The 21,402-nt window shown below is 43.1% G+C and overlaps 1 protein-coding gene across 1 annotated transcript in view; it reads left to right on the top strand.

The window, feature by feature from the left end:
• TENM4 (teneurin transmembrane protein 4) overlaps positions 1-21,402 on the top strand; it is a 1,737,111-nt gene that overhangs the window by 1,557,830 nt on the left and 157,879 nt on the right.

The raw sequence follows: 21,402 nt of genomic DNA, 5'->3' as shown, positions 1-21,402 counted from the left end.
AAGTAAGAAAAGACCAAGACAAATAGGCGGAAAAAAAAGGAAAACAAAAGAAGGCGAAGGAAACAAAATAATGTAGGAGGAGAAGAATGCTTCACAGAGAAAGAAACTATGAAAGAAAAGGCATCACTGTCAACATATGAAAGAAAATACTCACTGTCAGTGTAAAGCAAGAATATGGCTGGGCATGGTAGCTCACGCCTGTAATCCCAGCACTTTGGGAGGTCGTCGCGGGTGGATGACAAGGTCAGGAGATTGAGATTATCCTGGCTAACACAGTGAAACCCTGTCTCTACTAAAAATAAAAAAAGTAGCCGGGCATGGTGGCATACGCCTGTAGTCTCCGCTACTCGGGAGGCTGAGGCAGGAGAATCGCATGAACCCAGGAGGCGGAGGTTGCAGTGAGCCAAGATCCTGCCACTGCACCCTTGCCTGGGCAACAGAGCAGGACTCCATCTCAAAACAACAACAACAACAACAACAAGATCATAAATACAAAGGGGAACAGATCAGAGAAAAGGAGAGCATTCTTGGACATTAAAAATAGGAAAGTTAAAATTTCCATACATGGGTTGAAAGATAAATGGAAGGGGAGGTATGCTAAAAATAAATAGAATATATAAGAAAACTAAAGAATCAATTCAGCAAGTCCAAAATCTGACTAATAGGAACAGAGAAATAATACAAGCACATTTCCCATAGCTGAGGGACGTGGGTTTCTGGATTGCAAGTGGCCCACCCAGTTAGCTTTTTAAAAGTCACTCATCTTCCTGATGGGTAGAGATTACATGCAAAGAGTTAGGAAGCAGATGCCAATAGACATCACTAGAGAAAAAGCCTGAAGATGAATAACCTTAAGAATTCTGAGGGGAAATTATTTCCAACTGAAAATTATATAGCCAAATTATCAATTGAGTATGAGTAGAAGAAAGATTGTCAGCCATGCAAGGTCTTAAAATCATACCTCCCATTCACCTTTTCTCAGATAGCTATTGGAAAATCCACTCTTCTGAAATGATAAAGGCAAGAAAGGGAGCCCAGGAAGCAAAGGGTTCAGTAAAGACAGAGTTGATAAGAAGTCACAAATGATGGATGCATAGCAGGCCTAGAAAACAACCTGACCAGCCTGTGGCCGGGCAGAGGGCTCCAGCAGCAAGAGCTCTGGGCAAATGACAGCCATGGGTCAAACAGATGACCTGGTATGTTTGACCATGTGGGAAAGTCTGTTTCAGAGGGATTTTATAGTTCTGTTGGATAATTTGGGTAGAGGTATTCATAGAAAGATAGAAAATTAAGCAAAAAAAAAAAAAAAAAAAAAGATGCCTAACCATTAGATTCTACTGGTCAGAAGTGGTAAATAATGTAATGGACAGAAGTAGTTGGTAACATCACATGACAATCAAAAAATTGCTGTATAACCACATTATTTAGATATATTTAAGTGAATTCTGGAAGAAATAGCAAAGGAGTTGAGAGAATGGCACTCAGGCATGTGGGTGAAGCAGAAGACATTTTTTGTTGCAAGCTTTCATAGTATTCTTTGACTTCTTAAACTATGTACATATACTACTTTGATTTTGGGGAAAACATTTTAATGCTACAGAGGTCAAAGAAGAAAGGATATTGAAGAGTGTGCATTGGAGGCAGCAGTAGGAGCTCTAGGAGACCTGCAGGGTTCCTTCTACATCTCCTCACTTAGCGCCGTGCATTTGGATGGCTTATTTGAGGGCAGGGTCCACACCCAGCATTCCACCCAAATAAGTGTGCATTTATTTCACTCCAGGAAGAGAGTATGTGCTTTCCAAGCATTCATTATCTAGAATAATCTAAGTTAAGGATACCGTGGTGATTGGAACCTACAGACAGTTTAGCAGCCTTTCCATACACTGTTGTACAGGTTCAGAGGATAAGATCTGCAGCCTGAGTACATAGGTTCAAATTCCTCCATCTGCTCTTACTAGCTACATCACCTTGGGCAGACTTAGCAAAGGCAACAAGTTGGGAAATGGATGAATAATAGACCCAGCCCTTATTATGAGGATTACGTGAGTTAACACAAGTATTCAGAGCAGGCTCCCCAGTAAGTGTGCAATAGATGTTAATATTATTTTTATTCCAAATTATTCTTTCATATTTCCTTTCACACAATTATGAGAGTCACACAACTGTCCAAATTTAGATTTTACTTTTTAAAGCCCAACTCTATTAATATGGATATAAAGCACAAGTAAATCAATTTACAAACATACGTATTGGTGTTGTATGTGTGCATGCATATGCAAAGCACTATGCTGCTCCCAAAGGGAGACAAAGGCAGCGCAAGTCTGGGGTCCCTGTCCTCTAAGAGCATCTCACAGCCAGAGAAGACTTAACATTGATCGCATTAAAAACAACATTGGGGCTGAGTGTGGTGGCTCACACCTCTAATCCCAGCATTTCAGGAGGCTGAGGTGGGTGGATTACCTGAGGTCAGGAGTTCGAAACCAGCCTGACCAACATGGCAAAACCTCGTCTTTACTAAAAATACAAAACTTAGCCGAACCCAGTGGTGGGCGCCTGTAATTCCAGTTACTCGGGAGGCTGAGGCAGATGAGTTGCTTGAACCCGGGAGGCAGAGGTTGCGGTGAGCCAAGATTGTGCCATTGCACTGCAGCCTGGGCGACATATGGCACAAGGTGAATTGTCAAGGGAATTTTGAGAAAGCCAACCATGAGGGTTACTATAAACTAGGGTGGACCAAGAAGGCACAGAAGGATTTGGATAGGAAGAAAGGAAAAGAAAAGGCACTGAACAAAAATCCAAGATGAGAAGCTGCCTGAAGTGTGGGGGAAACCCGCTTAGACTGGCTGGGAATGAGAGCATGGTTCCCATCCCAGTTCTGCAGCTACTCAGCTGTGAGACCTTGAGAACATCAATTATCCTCCCTGACCCTTGGAAGAATTAATGACACAATGCAATGCACCAGCACTGTGCCTGACTTGCAATAGTCTCTCATATTATTTTGTTTAATTTGAACTTTTAGTCAGAATCCCAAAGCAGAGCCATATTGACTGGCTGGGGTTCGAATGAGGAGGACTTCTGAAGGGAGTCAGAGCCCTAGGCCCAGACCTGTAGTTCCAACATCCCGGTTATTGTCAGTTTCAAATGACTGTTCAGAGAGGAGAAGTATTTACAATAGTAGGCATTGTGATTTGCCTAAAATAAAGCTGCTTTGGGCCTTCAGCTCAAACTCTGTGAAGTCTCTTTTGTCCCTCATTACTAGCATCTGTTAGCTGATGTCCTTTCCAGCTTCAATTCTGTGGCTCCTCCTGCATGCCACCCCACTGCACTACCTGTAATAACACCTGCCTTTGAAGGTAATGTTCTTTCTTTCTAAATATTCCCTGTGCCTTTCTCTGCCTGGAGAATATCTGCCCAGTCCCCAAGGTTGAGTGGCGATGCCTTCCTGACCTTCCCTGAGATGTTGCTGTGTCACCTGCGCACACATTTATTAATTACCACAAGACCTTAGTGCATCGTTTATCAGACTGTGAGGGTAAAGGGCAGAGGCTATGCCTTCCTCATATCACAACTGACCAAGCACTTGCTCTTCACCTGGCCAGGAGCTGGGAGCTGAGGCTGTAGAGGAAGTTAGGCCCCACCTTGGTCCTCTAAGCTCATGTTACAGTAGAGGAGGCAGACATGGAGATAACTAACTGCAGTGCAGTTTTCCTGAGCTGTCATGAAACTTGGTCAGTGTTCCTGGGGAGCCAGAGAAGAAAGCAATTAACCCTGTAATTGCCTGCACCTGGCACTTAGTAGGTTTTCGGTAGCCCATTGTTTGGGAAGCCTAACAGTTTTGGGATCTGCAAGTCATTTCACTTCTCTAAGCCTCTATTTTCTCATCTGAAAAATAGGAATAACCATGCCTAACTTTTAATGCTGGGGTAAGAGTTAAATAATGTATGAGTTTAATGGGTTTATCACAATGTCTAGCACATAGTAGGACCCAATAACAGGTGGTGGTGATGGCTACTATTACTACCTTATTTCATGTCTAAATTCATCACTTTATTATTAAAAACTTGGATCTGCAGTAAAAAAAATCAGAGAAGTTTAGATGGGAAGAATGAGAGGTCAAATATTCTAGCACTTCTTTGACTTTCGGTGGATGTTTTTGAAAGTATCCCTGCCCAGAGTCTCTCTCTTAATTTACTGTCCTGGCAGCTGAGTGTGAAGGTTGGGATTTCCCCAGGGTCTGGGAGGAAAGAGAGGTTACACTCAGCCATCATTAATTAAAGCTGCTCTCTCCAAGCCTTTGGAAAGTCGGAGCCTAGCAAACCATCAGAAGACCTGAGCAGCAGCCACCTCGGGCCGACTTCTCTGACGGGGATGTGCACCTGCGTCCTCCTGAACACTGGTGCACCGCCAGGCATGGACAGCTCAGCAGCAGGAAGTCTGCTCCCTGGGAGGGTACTGATCTGTTCTTCCTGCTTTCTGTTACATCCCTTAGAAGCCTGGAGACCAGCAAGCCTAGCATCAGCCCACCTTCTCCATCAGTTTAACAGCAAAGAGTGAGAAGGTCGGGGCCTCTCCTTTGTGCGCTCTCTACCTTGGGCTGCTAGGCCCAGCCCCTGGCTGTACTGATGGATCAGCCCCAGTCATCAGAACAGCCTCCCTGGTCATGGGCACCACCAAGGTGTCCAGGGTGAGCAGTAATGGAGGAAAGAAGCCAGGCATTGGCCAGTATGATGGGAATTTATGGGAAATGCCATGGGGGGTTATAGGAATAGGCGAGATGCTTAAAACTCATCTTTCACAGAAAGAGGGAGAAATGTCTGTAAAATGTTTGTCCGTGCCTTGGAGGTTTAAGGCAAAAGGAAGAGAGAATTCACAGCCCTAATACCTCCATGTGGGCACATTCCCATATGTTGTGGTATAGGCAGAAGAAACGTAATCTCACATGAACTCACTGTGTCTTAATGATATAAGCTAGTACTGTGTGGAGATGGTGTTGGAGCATTAATCGCTGTTGTTCCAGGTCAAGAGCCAGGCTCCCTCTTATCCTGTTGTCATGAAGTACACACACCTGCATGCACAGCAAGCTAGGAACCCCGGGTGAAGGAGAAGGAGTGAGCCAAAGCCAGCCAGGGGATAGCCACCGGAAATGCCCACACAGAAGCATCCACAGGCCTCTATTCAGTCTTTCTCTTGATAAGACTGTAATCCCTACTGTGTGTCAGCGGCTTTCTTATCACTCCCACTTTACAGACAAGGAAACTGAGACAAAGAGGGATGAAGCAACTTGTTCAAGTTCAGAAAGGAGATAGCAGAGTGGGATTAGAACCCCCAGAGTCTCATTCTGAAGCCAGCAAGCCAGTGCTGTCTCTGGGATACCACCCAGCCTCTGACTTGGCATGTCCCAGTGGTTTTGCTTTGTTTGATGTGTTCTCACTAGGTTTCATTTTACCTACTATTAATGAGACATTTACCCTAGGCCCCACTAAATACCTTCCATGCATTATCTCATTGAGCCCTCCAACCCCAACGTGAAACAGATAAGTGAGGAATCCAGAGCCCAGAGACACTAAATGGTTTGCCCAAGTTTACACAACTAGTGAGAGTCAGAGCTGGAAATCATGCCTAGGTCTGTTTGATGGCATAGTCCATGCTCAGCCATGGACCAGGGAGTTCAGCCTTGTAAAGTCAAATCATGCCAGAGACAAGATCCACCCCTGAGCTGAGGGGTCAGTCAGAGACTACGCATGGGGGACACAGGGCCCAGCTGGCCACACCTGGGTCACACTCACACACCAGCCCAGTGGACAAGTAGAAACAACCAGGGACCTGGGAGGAAGGCTGGCAGGACACAGGGGCTGCAGTCTAGTGCTTGAGGGGCCCCTCAGGCTGTCTTCATCTAGGCATGCAGACAGCTGAGTGTAGGAGCTCCAAACCACTTCCAAACCTCCCACTGGGTGGAGAGCAGATGGCCCCACAGGCCACCCTCTCATTGGTCACATTGGCCTGGGAGCTGGGGAGACTTCCTTGCCCTTTAGGCCAGGTCCAGGCTGGGGCTAACATTTGTGTTATAACTTCATCCAGTGGTGGCTTAAAGTCCTGCTGCTGCCAGAGTCAGAAATGGCCAGAAGGTTCTATAAACTTTTCACAACAGCAACTATTTCTCAATTTCTTACAAGATATGTAGCTGCCGCTTTTGCCACTAGGCAATTTCTGCCTAGAGGCTGAGGAAGTCATCTGCCTAGGTGGCTAGAGCAGCTATAAAATATTTAACTTGAACATATAATTACATTACTATGATCTCTAATAGGATTTGGTGTCAAGCAGAAGTCCAACTTGGCCTCTGGCTCAAAGATATAGACCCAAGTTATTATGTTGAGTGTTACCTAGTAGATAAATAAGAAAGAAATATTGTTGAAATCATTGTGCTGCTGACCAACACGTATTACAATTATTGTAAAGAAAAATCCACCGGAGCCTGAGAATATATCCATCTTGCTAATCAACTTATTGCGTTATATCCTGATAGAAATAATTTAAGTACATAATTCACAGACTCCATCTTGGCAGCTCTTGCTAAAGAAAAGAACTGGGACCCTGCAAAGTGATATTATTACATGCTCCCCAAATACATGTTTTGGGAGACGAGAGGCCAGTACCATGTCTAGCTAAATGTAACAGGACCATAGTAAGACAGATCACAGTGAAGCTGCAGATCTGGAAACAATTTATAAAAAGGAAATTTGAAGAAACAGGAATCAACAAGGAAGTAAGCAATGCAGACTCCACAGAAAGAGCCCAGCCTTAAGATTTGAAGCTGAACACCCAACGGACATGAAACCAACCGCAAATTGCCCTTTGTCATCTGATATTTAACAAGTGTTGACTGTGTAGCTACTCCAGACAGATCACTGTGCCAGTCACTGCGGCAGCGCAGATAAGACGGAGAATTGGAAGGATCCTTCTTCTCAATGAATTTGCAGTCAACTAGGGGAAAACAGCCATACTCACAAATAACTAGATTGCGAAGTAGACAGCAGTAGGCAATAAGCGAAAGATAGAAGTAAATTGCCATCAGGATTCAAATGAGAGCTCTGTCTTGCTAGGAAGAGTCTGGGGAACCTTCATGAAAGAGGTAATATTTAAATTGAGCCTTGAAGGATGGATAGCACTTGGACAAGTGGATAAGGGGGAAAGGGAGTTTTCAGGTAAAGTTATCAGCAGCGGGCTCAGTCAGGAACCCTGAAAAGGGAGTGTGGGTTCAGCTGAGAAGTGGAAGTAATTTGGCAGCAGCACAAAGAGGGCATGAGAAAGATCTTGCTTGAAAAGAGAAATTGGATCCTTAAACGCTTGGTTCAGAAATTTGGGCTTTCTCCTCTCCAGTGTTTTCTAAAGTATAGTTCTCAAGATTATTTTAGATTATACATAGACAGATTCTATTTCAAAAATTATGTATTTATTTTAGTAAACTGGAAAAATACAGTTATAGCAAATCATCATTTCATAGTGATATTGAATTTCTATTTTAAATAAAGTTAAGAAAATAAATGAATCAAAAAATGCTAAGTGAGTAATAGGACAGATGGTATGTGAATATGGCAACAGCATAAAGGCAGTACCCAAATAAGTGACTTTTAGAAAACACTGCTCCAGGCCTGGGTGGTATATTCGGATGCCTAGAAACCAGGCAGGTGACATTAGTGCAGGAAGCTACAGAGACAGCCTGTGGCTGATCACAGGGTCTGGGCCTCCCCTAAATGAGATGAGATTATTGCCATGTTGGATCTTCCAATTTTAAAACTTTAAAAAACAGTTTAACAAGTTCTAAGTATCCAAATATCTTAAGGTCAACATGAAGCTTTTTCTTTGATCTCGTTTTTTAAAAATTCTGGCAACTAATTCAAATTTTTAAAAAACTACATAAACAGAAGTATCCATAGGGCTCCTATTTGTAATATCTACTCCAGAGGATAAGGGACAGTGGCCCTATGAAAGGCTACTGTCCCTTGTCATCTGAAGTAGATATCACAAATGGGCGGGCCTGGAGACAGAAGTCCACTTAAAATGCTTATGCAACAGTCCAGGCCATGAGTAACATGGCCTGGATATTTCCATTTTCTAAGCGATGTCCAAGCCAACATAGAGGTTTTTACTTGTAAGTATCTAGGTTATCTTTATATAGTTTTGGCATTTTTATACTTGACTGTGCTGACTTAAAAGGGAGGATAGCTGCTGGGCACGGTGGGGCACAGTGGCTCACACCTGTAATCCCAGCACTTTGGCAGGCTGAGGCAGGTGGATCACCTGAGGTCAGGAGTTCGAGACCAGCCTGACCAACATGGTGAAACCTCATCTTTACTAAATACAAAAAATTAGCTGGGCATGGTGGCACATGCCTGTAATCCAAGCTACTTGGGAGGCTGAGGCAGGAGAATTGCTTGAACCCTGGAGGCAGAGGTTGCAGTGAGCCAAGATTGTGCCTTTGCACTCCAGCCTGAGTAACAAGAGCAAAACTCCATCTCAAAAAACAAAAAGGAGGAGAGGGGGATTTGGTTTTCTATTTGGTTTTTAAGTAGTAGAGAGCTTGGTGACAAGCCTGGATAAATGATTGGAGAAGAATAATTAGCAGCTCCCCCACCCCACTTCTTCATTCTGCATTGTCTGTCATCACAGAATAATTCAACACATAGAGATGCTCATTAGATGGAACTCTCTAGACAGCAGCTGAGTTGAATGTTTTACACTGATTTCTTAAGTAATTTGTCCCAGAGACAGACTTGACATGAAGTTGGCATTATGATCAGCAGGTCACTGCGTAGGAGCAGCAAAAATGATTATTCTGGATCTGGCTCTTACTCTTACTTGACCTCCATCTTGCCCAGAACTGCTTTGCATTTCAAAAGGCTGCCTATTCTTTAAGAGCTATTCAAATACTACATCCTGGAGGACCAAGCCCTCCTCTTTGGAACTGGTCCACAAGCTCTTTTGCATTCTTGGGTAGTTGAGATCTTTCTGCCTCCCTGGCTTGTTTTTACAGACTTGTATGTAAAGTCAATCTTTCTTCCAGACCAGAGGTTCTCAAAGTAGTATCCAGACCAAGGATATTACCATCATTGGAGCCCCTACCCAGACCTATTAAATTGGAAACTCTGGCGGGTAGGGTCCAGCAATCAGTGTTTTAACAAGCTTTCAGGTGGCTGACACAGGATAAAGTTTGAAAATCACAGAGATTATACAGTGTAAGCTAATATTTCCTGAGTACCTTTTATGTACCCAGTGCATATATATGGTGGTTTTATTTTTCACAACTGCGTAAGGTGAGTGATTTTCTCAGTTCACTAATGAGTAAACTGAGACTCAGATACAGTGACTTTTCCAAGTCCCACCCTCAGAAATCACAGGGTTGGAATTCAGACTTGGATTGGTGTGACTCCAAAAGCTAAAGCCTTCCCACTGCTCCTCGAGAATAAGGACCGCGCTTTGGATCCTCCCTCCTGACAGCATCAACACAGTGGAGTCAATAGAGAGTTGATCAGTAAATCAGTATTTCTGTCCAAGTATGATACAGTTGCGAGTAGCTGGAGCAGCATTTTGACTTTTTTTTTTTTTTTTGAGACGGAGTTTCGCTCTTGGTACCCAGGCGGGAGTGCAATGGCACGATCTCGGCTCACCGCAATCTCCGCCTCCCGGGTTCAGGCAATTCTCCTGCCTCAACCTCCTGAGTAGCTGGGATTACCGGCACGCGCCACCATGCCCAGCTAATTTTTTTTTGTATTTTTAGTAAAGACAGGGTTTCACCATATTGACCAGGATGGTCTCGATCTCTTGACCTCGTGATCCACCCGCCTCTGCCTCCCAAAGTGCTGGGATTACAGGCGTGAGCCACCACGCCCAGCGCATTTTGATTTTTGAATACTGGTAGGCACATTTGAAAACCAGATTTTCAGTTAACGAAGCCAAATAGATACCAGTTGGAATGTATTGTCCCTGGCAGCATCCTCTGCAGTAGTCCTGACTCTATAATTGAGAAGTCTAGAAGCAAAAGGAATGGGATCAGTGTGTGATATAGTTTGGATGTGTGTCCCCATCCAAATTTCATATTGAAATGTAATCCCCAATGTAGGAGGTGATTAGCTCACGGGGGCAGATTTCTGAAAAGGGAATGTGTACTATCCCCCTTGGTACTGTCCTCATGATAGTGAGTTCTCCCGAGATCTGGTGTAGTGCCTCCCCCGCTCATTTTTATGCTCTTGCTCCATGTGACATGTAGCTTCCCACTTCACCTTCCACCACACCTGTAAGCTTCCAGCGGTGTCCCCAGAAGCAGATGTCGGTGTTATGCTTCCTGTACAGCCTGCAGAACCATGAGCCATTTAAGCCTCTTTTCTTATAAATTACTCAGTCTCTGGTATTGCTTTATAGCAATGTGAGGACAGACTAATACCACATGTTTTTATTTTATACCCAGTTTGGCAGTTGTATGGTAGAAGAATCCCTAGATTAGGTAGGAGTAGAAATCCAGATTTTAACAGTGGCCTTGTCACTTATTAGCTGCATCAACTTAGGTAAGTATCTGTGCCTTCATGTTCTCATCTACGACATGAGAAATAACACCTTCCCTTCCTACATACAGAACTATTGTAAGGATAAAATAAAACTGCATGTGGAAATACTTGAAAAACAAAAAGTTCTGCATTTATCAGTTATCATCAAAGCCTCCAAGCTGTGAGTAGATCCTGGTGAGGTGCCAAGGTAAATTAGTTTTTTCAGTTGCAAGGGGCAAAACACACTCAAGCAATCTCAAGGAAAAGCTGATGTGGCAGTGAAGTCGTTTCTAAAAGATTCCTATTGCTGGGGACGAATATAGGCACCGAGAAGCCTCTAGAAGCCTTTCATTCATTCATTCTCTTCCTCCTTGGGACTCGCTGCTGGCCTCTTGCTCATTGTTCCTGCCCCTCTCTAGTCTTCAGCTCCATTCACCATTCTTGGGGACAAGCTAGCTTCCTCTCCTCACTTAGGACTACTTCCTCTTCACTTTGGTTCCTCCTTGGCCATAAGGACCTCACCAGCCCCTCTCCTCTGATCACACCCTTTAGCTCCTGTTCCCGAATAAGTTCCCTGGGTACATTTTAGTTCAAATACTGTAGAGCGGGCTCTGATTGGTCCGGCGCCACGTGCTGCGGCACCGCGTCCGGCTGTGCCGTTCAGTCTATCCCTGAGCTCAGCTTGGGTCAGGTGCTCAGCCCAGTCCAATCAGTGGGAACAGGGCGGGGCATTATCTGTTCCACCTGGGCTGCGGCTGGGGCATTGCACTGGAGCTGCTGTGAGTTAAGGGTGGAAGGAAGGCGAGGCGTTTTCCCGATCACTCACCTCTCTTCAGAAAGGCCTCCTGCTCTTGAAGAGTGAGGCGCTTGGCAGTCTCCCCAGCACTTGGTGCGTGTCTTGGTGACCTCTCTGGCATCTGCTCACGGGGCACCACTGGGAGACCAGCAGAACCAGAGCCCACACTGGCGCGCTGGTATCTGAGAGCGCTGCCGCCAACAGCCAGGAAGGAGGTTGGCCTCGGGTCCGCCGAGGCTTCCGTCAAGGAATAGAGGATAATGCGATACTGTTATCTCAGGAACCGCAGGGAGGATTGAAAGGTAGGCCCCAAAATGAACAAACGTCTCCCTCTCTACTCTCTGCCTGGCTACGAACATGATGGTTTCTTTTTCTTAATTTTAACTCACAGTTTGTTTTGGTTAAAGTAATAAAATGTAAGTTAGCCGTTAGTTCCTATGTCTTGTCTATTGTTTTTCTTTCTTTCTTTTTTTTTTTTTTAATTTTAATTTTATCCTAAATTCCAGGCTACATGTGCAGGACGTGCAGGGTTTTTTTACATAGGTAAACATGTGCCATGGTGGTTTTCTGCGTCTATCAACCTGTCACCTAGGTATTAAGCCCCACATGCATTAGCTATTTATCCTGATGCTCTCCCTCCCCCAACCACCCCTACAGGAACCAGGGTGTGTTGTTCACCTTCCTGTATTCATGTGTTCTCATCTAACATGATGATTTTTTTTCTCAGCTTTTTCATCTATGTGTATCGTTTTGTAATCACTGACAATTTGGTTTAATTCATTAGATCACATGAGGCTCGACCTGACGGATCACTTAAGCCATCCACTTCACTGGAACACTTCCTGAGCCAGAGTAGATTCCCAGTAAATATTTGCTGAATAAATATTGAGAAATTCTGTAGACGAAAAGAAAGGCTCTGAGGATGAAGGAATTTGGCCAACGTCACTTAACAAGTGGATGGCAGGAGTAGGACTAGAACCCAGGTTTCCTGAGACAGTTCAAGCAAGTTCCTTTACACCATGACTCACAGTCATAAACTTTCAGGCTTGAAAGATGCCATACTTTATCTTTAATACCCACTGCAGTATCCACACTAGTCATTAATTTCCTCTCTCCTTGAATACATCCAGCAACTGAAAATATGTGACCTTTTGATCACCTAGGTCATTCAGTTTAGTCATTCAGCTAACGAACATTCATTACTTGCTTTGAATCAAGGATGCTATTATTTGCCAGATATCCAGAGATGAATAACACATTTCCTGCCTTCAAGAAGTTTACAATATTTGAGCAGATACATACACATAAACAGAATGTAACCCAATGTAGTAAGTAGTATTCAGCTCTGACTCTTAGAAAGTAAGTGAGTTCATTTTTCTTTTGAACCAAGTCTATTTCTCAAGAACTAGAGTCCTTATTCATTGGACCAAGGTCAACCTATTAGGGCCACAAACAAAGTCCTTATTTCACCTAATTACTTTTCAGATATTTTTAAACAGATGTCATAACCCCCTTAGTATGCTAAATTTTCAATTCCTTCAAGATTTCTTTATTTGAAATGTGGTTTCAAGTTCTTTTATCTTTCTGGTTGTTCTTCAATGAATATGTTCTAGCTTATCTCATCAGTGTCTTAAATGTGGTACCCAGATGTGAACTGCTGAATTCCAAATGTGGTCTGAGAGCACATTGTGAAGTTGAGCTTTCTATCAGTTTATTCTATGCATTGTAATCTAAAAATAGAGGCAAAGGAAACAGTATGTTTCTTGGCCACCAAACACCTCTGGAACCTGATTATTGTTCTAGCCCCACTTCTCTGACTGTTTTTCTCTATTTTACCATGATATTCCTGCTTAGTTTATCAATACAATAAATGTTATTGAGTTCTTTGTTTGTGTTTGGTACTCACAAGACTCTTTGGAGAACTAGACATTATGCCTGTCTTGAAGGAGCTCACAGTCTTATTGATAAAATTTGATTTGCCCCCAAAGAAATAATTAACAAAAAACCAAGACTGAATATTATCAAGGAAACAACCTTTCTCCTAGACCCTTCCTTAAAGCTGGTCTTAATAGTGGTTGGTGGACTTCTGGATAGGACTGAAAACAGATCTCCCAATTCAAATATCGGTACAGAACTGGCGTCAAGCCCAGTCTGTCAGGGGCTTTGTCAAATTTTTGTCATTGCATTGACCTAGACCGTTGCAGACTCAAGGCCTTTGAATTCCATCATCTGCAAAGAAAGCTGGGGCGCCTATAGGGACTGACACCTCACAGGCCATGGAACAGCTTTCCAGCACCTGGCACCTGCCCAGTGCCAATCTAAAGTGCACAGGGAGAAAACTTCTTTCAGATGTTGTCATGAGCCTGCTGGTGTTTGGGCTGCTGGGAGACAAGTTCAATTTGCTTTCACAGTGCTTTCCCCCAGGAGAAAATTGACCCAAACACCCTGCCTTCTTCACATTCAGAAGCATTGCTTGTTTGCTTTCCAGTTTTTACCTTTGGGAGTTTCCATGTCTTGTGTGTGTATGTGTGTATGTTTACCACCCCCAGAAACCCACATTTCCTTGTTTGGATTCATTAGACCGAGTCACAGTGTTGTTTTAATTCATAAATGGAAGGCATGTGTGACCCTTCTTTAAAACCAAAATACCAGCTCTGCCAGGTCCTGGCCCAACCTCTTTACACAGCATTACCCTATTTGGTCTTCAAAATTACTCTCTGAGGTGGGGGTGGCTGTTTACCCCATTTTATAGATGAGGAAAATAATGTATAGAGATGGCTTGTTCAAAGGCACCTAGCTAGTAAGGGTTCCAGAGCCCATACTTTGGTCTAGGCCAAATGCTGCAAACTTTGGCTGCATATAGGACAGGTTCACCTACCAGATTTTCCCTTATCAGCTGTGTGACCTTGAGAAGGTGGCTTCATCTCCCATTCTCCATCTGAAACTATAAAACAGTGACATAAGTACCTATGTCTCGTAATTTTTATGAAGGTTGAGTTAGAATATATGATATGCTTTTCATAGTTCCGTTTGAGGGAATGAGAGGGTCTCTGTTGGACTCTTCCTTCAACCTTGAGTTGCTGTAGAATTAAATCCGAGCTATGCTATCTAGTTTGTTACCATTTCTTCTTTTCGGCTGCCAATAATAAATGCAGTCCTTCTATTTCAGGAACAAAGGGGATGTAATAGGTGTGACCTAAAGTATAAATGTCACTAGCTACAGTCAAGGTGATGTATCCAGTTGGCCGTCCTGGGGTTCAAGGTCCTTCTTGCCTGTAGCATTATCTTCCATCCTCCTCCAGGGAAGCCAGGAGGAGTGAGAAGGTAGATCTCTGGCAGTGGGTAAACCTTGGTACTTTAACCAGGTGTTCCCAAAGAGTTCCTGACAACCACTTTTACAATGTAAGGGGACAACAAAAACAGAGAAAGGAGATATTAGTAGTAAATACAGGCTTCTATTAGCCTGGACGTATCACAAGGGAACAAGACATACAGGGACTTCTGGGAGGGAGGGATAATTGTGGGGTGGGCAGAAAGGAGAGAATGAGAATGTCGAGTGGGCCTTGACCTCGTTCACAAAGCTGTTTCCTACTGTCTTTGATGCTGGAGTCCACCATCAAGCTGGCAGAACCACAGAGGTTTCCCTGCTCAGAGTAAGGCAAGAGACAGGTATGCCCGTGCTATGGTGAGCTGAGGAGAAAAGCTGCCTTTCCTTTTCTGGTATTACTGCCCCTGTGAGACAGTTCAGTAGGCAATTGGGATGTCCAGGTAGTCCTCCTGATAGGATTTTCTTCTGTGGTCTCTCCTTGTGTCCTATGAAATGAGGCTTCAGAATTTTAAAAGAAGAAAACCAGAAGGTTGCAAATGAGACATCAGCCCTGGACTCAGAAAGCCTTAGTTATCAGCTGTGATCATCTTTCACCTTGACATAGCAGTGCTAATGATTTGTTTCTGAAAACAGGAGTAGTGAACAGTCAAACGGGCACTGCAGTGGGTTCCCTGAGGCCTCTGTGAGTTCCTGACTCCCATGTCTCCACTGGGAAGAAGCATTGTTGTCTTTTCTTCCTCCTGCAGTTGCCCCTTTGTATTTCAAGCAATATTTTGTTCAACATCCAAAGAACACTCCCACTCACAACACATGTCCAGAGAATGAGCTAAGGAAACACTTAAACTCTGCTTTCCAATACAGATGAAAGGAAAAACAAGTTCCTGAAAATCAAATTTTCTACCAGGGCCCACTGCTGTGAAAGGAAGACAAGCTGGGGGAAAGGCCCCTGTTTTCCAACATGCCATCCACCCAATTATGAAAATCAGTTATTAATAGGCTGCTGAATTTTTAATTTGGATCCAGGCAGATCTAAAGGCACACCTTCTGCTAAATGAAGGCAGCTGCAGTGTGAACATGAGCAAAGCAGGAGAGACGGTGGGGGAAGAAACTCACCAAACACTAATTGGGAACATCCACAGTACTTACACAGTAAAGTTCACACTTTCCCCAGCCAAAGAATGTTACTTCTGCCCTAGAGTATAGCATAGAGATACCTGGTCAGTGGAGACTCATTATTTGTGGGATCCTAACTACAAGTTGTTGAAATCCCTCCAAGTGGAAGAAAAATATATACATAAACATGCTATCAAAAGAAAACATTCTCCCATATATCTCCTTTCCATTTCCTTGTTGCTATCTTAAAATTATTTCATGTCTCCGAAAACTTCTGCCTTCTGTAACACCGGTAGCCTGGGGCAAGTTTTGTAGCAAACAGGCTTCTATGCTGTCAGGTTTAGCAACCAACACTATACTCAGTCTCAGAAAATATGCTTTCCTCCCTTTCTCACTTCGGCTTTTTGGCAGATGATAAACAGGTTATATCTTGCAGACTCTGGAAATCAGAATCTAACCAAGTATGTAACACTTATTTGCAGTTGATGCTGTTAAAAATGCAACTGGTAATTATAGTAATTTTACTTGGAGATATACTTTATACCACTGGGTTTGAGAAGGATTGAACCATAAAAATTTAGATTTGGGAGGGATTTCTGAGCTCTTCTAGTTGAATTCTTTCAGGGATAGAAACAAATATTTATTGAGACCCTCCTCTCAATTGAATACTTAATACATAAATGTCAAATATATGAATGAATAAACTCAGTTCCTGTCCTAAAGGAGTTCACAGTCAACAATGAAGCCTATATGGCACTTTAATAAGGGTGAGGGAAAAAGAGTTCTGGAAGTATCTTAGCTTGTTTAAGATGTCCAGGCCTTTCTAAGGAGGTGGCATTTGAACTGCATTTGAAAGAAGGATTAGAAGTTGCCAGGCAGGAACATATGGGAAGAGCAAGTGCAATAATGAGAAAACAGGTACAGAAAGGTCATGTGACATGACCAAGGGTTCACAACCATCCAGTAGCAGGACAAGACCTGGAAGCCAGGCTTCTCCTTTATGCCCTGTACTCCTTCTGCAGTACTGCAGGTGGGACCGTCTCTCTTTTTTGTGCAATTACCCCAGTAGCTTAACATGAAAATTATCTTGCTTTAAACTTGACTCAAAATTTTAATTTTTTATGAACTTTTATATTTTAAGTTCTGGGGTACATGTGCAAAACATGCAGGTTTGTTACAGAGGTATACACGTGCCATGGTGGTTTGCTGCAACCATCACCCCATCATCTACATTAGGTATTTCTCCTAATGCTATCCCTCCCCTAGTTCCCAACATTCCTGCTATCCCTCCCCTAACCCCCACCCCCTGAGAGGCCCCAGTGTGTGATGTTTTTCTCCCTGTGTTCATGTGTTCTTAGTGTTCAACACCCACTTATGAGTGAAAACCTGCAGTGTTTGGTTTTCTGTTCTTGTTTTGCTGAGAATGGTTTCCAGCTTCATCCATATCCCTGCAAAGGACATGAACTCATCCTTTTTTTATGGCTGCATAGTATTCCATGGTGTATATGTGTCACATTTTCTTTATCCAGTCTATCACTGATGGGCATTGGTTCCAAGTCTTTGTTATTTTGAACAGTGCCGCAATAAACATATGTGTGCATGTGTGTTTATAATAGAATTATTTATAATCCTTTGGCTATATACGCAGTAATGGGATTGCTGGGCCAAATGGTTTTTCTAGTTCTAGATCCTTGAGAAATCACCACACTGTCTTCCACAATAGTTGAATTAATTCGCACTCCCACCAACAGTGTAAAAACTTTCCTATTTCTCCACATCCTCCAGCATCTGTTGTTTCCTGACTTTTTAATGATCACCATTCTAACTGGTGTGAGATGGTATCTCAGTGTGCTTTTGATTTGCATTTCTCTAATGACCAGTGATGATAAACTTTTTTTCATATGTTTGTTGGCTACATAATTGTTTTCTTTTTAGAAGTGTCTGTTCATATCCTTTGCCCACTTTTTGATGGGGTTGTTTGTTTGTTTCTTGTAAATTTAAGTTCTTTGTAGATTCTGGATATTAGTTTTGTCATATGGGTAGACTGCAAAAATTTTCTCCCATTCTGTTGGTTGCCAGTTCACTCTAATGATGGTTTCTTTTGTTGTGCAGAAGCTCTTAAGTTTAATTAGATCCCATTTTTCTATTTTGACTTTTGTTGCCATTGCTTTTGGTGTTTTAGTCATGAAGTCCTTGCCCATGTCTATGTCCTGAGTGGTATTGCCTAGGTTTTTTTTTAGGGTTTTTATGGTGTTAGGTCTTACATTTAAATCTTTAATCCATCTTGAGTTAATTTTTGTATAATGTGTAAGGAAGGGATCCAGTTTCAGTTCTCTGCATATGGCTAGCCAGTTTTCCCAACACCATTTATTAAGCAGGGAATCCTTTCCCTGTTGATTGTTTTTGTCAGGTTTGTCAAAGATCAGATTGTAGTAGATGTGTGGCGTTACTTCTGAGTCCTTTGTTCTGTTCCATTGGTCTACATCTCTGTTTTGGTACCTGTATCGTGCTGTTTTTATTACTGTAGCTTTGAAGTATAGCTTGATGTCAAGTAGAGTGTTGCCTCCAGCTTTGTTCTTTTTGCTTAGGATTGTCTTATCCGTGCTGGCTCTTTTTTGGTTCCATATGAAATTTAAGGTGTTTTTTTCCAATTCTGTTAAGAAAGTCAATGGTAGCTTGATGAGGATAGCATTGAGTCTACAAATTACTTTGGGCAGTATGGCCATTTTCATGATATTGATTCTTCCTAACCATGAGCATGGAATGTTTTTCCATCTGTTTGTGACCTCCCTTGAGCAGTGGTTTGTAGTTCTCCTTGAAGAGGTCCTTCATATCCCTTGTTAGTAATATTCCTAGGTATTTTATTCTCTTTGTAGCAATTGTGAGTGGGAGTTCACTCATTATTTGGCTCTTTGTCTGTTATTGGTGTATAGGAATGCTTGTGATTTTTGCACATTGATTTTGTATCCTGAGACTTTGCTAAAGTTGCTTATCTGCTTAAGGTGATTTTGGGTTGAGATGATGGAGTCTTTTAATTTTTTAAAAAGAATATTCAAAATGAAACTTCTTAAATGGTTCTTTCTAAAAACAAAGAAAGAATGTTTAGGAATCCACCACTGACTTGAAGGGCTTAGGGATATGGATTCTTCCAAGTAAAGCTAATACAGAGTAGAGATGTTCGGGTCCCCAGCCTAAGTCTTGCCCTACCGGGACCCAGACCATTTTGCCCTGAAATAAGGCCACATGTTGGATTAGACCTTCTTGTTCTCAACTTTGTGTTAATATAAAATACTGCTTGTGTTAGCAGAGACAACACTGAGTCAGTGGAATTGCCCAATCACAAAAAGAGCCACACATTTGGACCATTTTCCTAAACTTTAAAAATAGTTCTTAAGTTGATACTGGAAGACCTTGAGGAAGGACACTTCTTGGAAATGCACCATGCTATAAATGCTGCCGCCTCCACCAATATATCACCAAACCATTTTTCAAGCCCACATCCTCCGAGAGGCCTTCCCTCTGCTAATTTTGCCCCATTTCAGCTGCCACTGTACTACCCTTAAGTGCTGTGCTGCATTTAAGTTTTGATGCCCTTGTCTGGATGTGTTTTCCCCACACTTGATGTCTTAATTAATTATTAGACTCAGAATTTTAGAACAGAAAGCAGTCCCAGGGAATCGTCTCCACTATTGCCTTCATTTCACATGTCAGGAAGGTGAGGCCCAGAGAGGGAAAGTTGCTTTAGGTCACAGATCATGGTACTAAAAAAGTGGACCCCAAAACTAGGTGTTCTTACCTCCAGACAGAGCTTTTTCTATGCCACATGCAACAGTTGACTTATGATTTTGTTCTCCCAGTTAAGCTGCGAATTTCCTATAGGCAAAGCTTGTATCTAACATAGTAACATTTCATTTAACAGAGGCCTGGATCTTGGCTTCATGACTTGCAGTTGTGAGCTAAGACAACAGACTGAATCCTTAACTCTGCCTGCCTAACTAACCTTTTCCTTTACTTTCAAATCTGACTGTGCTGGTTCCCTCTGAGACCTCAGGCAAGTCACTGCCCTTCCTCTGGGTCTCAGTTTCCTTCTGTATCAAATGAGATAATTAGAATGAATGTGTCTAGGATCCCTCCAAGCTCTGAAAGTTATAGAATTCTCTATCCTACAGGTAGATCCTTTGCTGCCTTCAGGACGGGCCTCACTGTCCCACTGCTCCATCCAGTGAACCCATAGCTAGAGACGTCTCAAAAGTAGAGGCAGAGAAGTTCCCATGAGATAGTGCCCCAAACTATCCCAAGATGGGGCTGGTTGGGATTGCAAAGAAAGAAGCACTAAAAGCCAGGTTGATCAGTCCAAAGCATTTATCAGGGGAACTTACAGAGTGCTGTACAATTCTCTTGCAGACAGCAAGAGAAAGGGATGTTCTACCTAGGTATCTCTGCAGCAGAGTGCCCAGGGTATGGAGTTTATATGGAGATTTAAGGAGTCTGGCTCAAGGCTAGGGATAAGGCAAGTTTCTTTACTGTTTTGGGAAGCAACCTACATACCTTTTTCAGTACCTGAGAATGTTCAGGGTTCCAGCGTGGACTCCAGGCTACAGAATTGCAAACGGCTGTGTCGGCTACAGAGTGGTCAAGTCCTGTATTTCTCGATCAAGACACAAAAAAAGTGGGAAATTGGGGGATCTTATACCCATAGATCTGCCTTGTTCATTTCCCTGGATTCTGCTATGGAATAAGTTCCTTCAGGACCCAGATAGCATAGTGTCATGCAGCAAGGCCAGGCGCGGAGTCCGAAGGCTCAGGATCCAGTCTTTCCATCTTGCCTCTGTGATTTAGTGTCTGTGCCTTCCGCAGGTCACTTCATTTCTCTCAGCCACCTATTAAAAAAAAAATAAGAAGAATAACGATATGTGCTTGTCAGATTTGTTGAGGGTGAAATGAGGTAAATTTTGTGGAAATACATGGCACGAAGAAGGCATTCAGCATATAGTCGCTTCTGTGCTTCACTCCACATCCAGCATTATTGAGAAATGAGCTGTTCCAGATAGACACGCATTCCAGATAACAGGTTCACCAACAGGAGCTACAAAACAGTGCCTGACTTTTGATTAAAATCTTTCTGAAATTGATTCTCTATTTTCTTGACCTGTCACATGGAGCATGTACCAAACGTATTAGGAGGAGTTAGAGAAACTAACATCCCTGCGAAAGGGGGCATGACCAACAGCTTGTCTGGGGATATAAGTAGTGCAGATGGAATAGGAAAGAAAACTTTTTTTTTTTTTTTTTTTTTTGAGACGGAGTTTCGCTCGTTACCCAGACTGGAGTGCAATGGCGCGATCTCGGTTCACCACAACCTCCGCCTCCTGGGTTCAGGCAATTCTCCTGCCTCAGCCTCCTGAGTAGCTGGGATTACAGGCACGCGCCACCATGCCCAGCTAATTTTTTTGTATTTTTAGTAGAGACGGGGTTTCACCATGTTGACCAGGATGGTCTCGATCTCTTGACCTCGTGATCCACCCTCCTCGGCCTCCCAAAGTGCTGGGCTTACAGGTTTGAGCCACCGCACCCGGCCCCAGAAAATTTTTTTTTTTGAGACGTAGTCTCACTCTGTTGCCTAGGGT

This window comes from Aotus nancymaae, unplaced genomic scaffold (genome assembly GCF_030222135.1).
Source record: "Aotus nancymaae isolate 86718 unplaced genomic scaffold, 86718_ANA_hifiasm-v0.15.2.pri h1tg000059l, whole genome shotgun sequence".
NCBI classification, from domain to species: domain Eukaryota; kingdom Metazoa; phylum Chordata; class Mammalia; order Primates; family Aotidae; genus Aotus; species Aotus nancymaae.
Note: the sequence above shows the minus strand (reverse complement) of the source record. Positions and strands in the feature narration are given on the sequence as shown.